The 1,055-nt window shown below is 32.7% G+C and overlaps 1 long non-coding RNA gene across 1 annotated transcript; it reads right to left on the bottom strand.

Annotated features, from left to right (window-relative positions):
* LOC127151005 (uncharacterized) lies at positions 1-1,055 on the bottom strand. The gene is made up of 3 exons (XR_007823668.1): positions 975-1,055; positions 794-902; positions 1-91 (listed from the first exon to the last, which is right to left on the bottom strand). It is a non-coding gene; the product is annotated as an uncharacterized LOC127151005 (long non-coding RNA).

Raw genomic sequence — 1,055 nt, 5'->3', positions numbered from 1 at the left:
CCTAAATGCCTTCTCAGTCTTCAATTTTCAACGGTCGCTTGACCATTTCTACACAATCGCTTAGCTTTCAACCCGATATCACTTCAATTATCTACAAACAATATCCAAATAAACCATTTATATGAATAACAAAGCTGTTTGAAGTACTGAAATTGCAGAAAAGGATGAAAAGTTCTTAATATTGCCCACCAAATGAATAATCAACATTTTTTTACATAACATTATTATGAAAACCAATATCAATCTATAAAGAAATAAGCAACATCAACACAATAAGCTGAAAAGTAAAGCTCAGTTATAGTAACTTCATTATCTGCTGATACTTGGAGATGAATCAAAATGAAAACAAAAACCTTATGATTCAAGAGAAAGAAAAGCTACTTTACGTGAAAGGACAGAAAACAAATTCCTAGTCCATGCATGGGTAATATACTTCCTTCCAGAATGAGAATGATAGCTAACCCTCAATTGAAACGTTGGTCAAAGGAGCTAACCCTGTTGCAGGAGATAACTTCTAAAAACCACTTAAAATAAAAATCATAGCCTCAAATGGTTAGTGTAATTTAAAGTGGTTAGCAGCTTTCTTTCTATTCCCAAATATGTTTTTCAGAAAAATGAGATTTAAGCCTATTTACGTTACTTTCTTTTATTTCAAGGAAAGAAAAACAACCTTAGAACATGTTACTAAATATATATCTTAGAGATAAAATGCTCAAAGTCAAACACAAGGCTAAGACAGCAGACTAGAACAACAAAATGAAGCTTGCTTTAAGTTATAGCTAAGTCAAATAACCTGAATCTATAATGGAAGTGTTTGAAGCATCCGACAATGGGGGGCTGACTTCTTTGAAGCAAATAATAGGCAAAGCACGCTTCGGTATCTTTCTTGCTTTTGTGATGTCCTGAAAACATTGCATATAGTAAGAAAACCGAGATACAAAGAGAGATTGCAATTGTAATGACTGATAACATACTTGCAAATCTAGCATAAAGTTTTATAATAGAAAACACCCACGTCACTACAACGCATAACAAATCTATGAGTTTTATGCTTG

Source organism: Cucumis melo, chromosome 9 (genome assembly GCF_025177605.1).
Source record: "Cucumis melo cultivar AY chromosome 9, USDA_Cmelo_AY_1.0, whole genome shotgun sequence".
In the NCBI taxonomy this organism is placed as follows: Eukaryota; Viridiplantae; Streptophyta; class Magnoliopsida; order Cucurbitales; family Cucurbitaceae; genus Cucumis; species Cucumis melo.
This window is presented reverse-complemented; position numbering and strand designations above follow the sequence as displayed.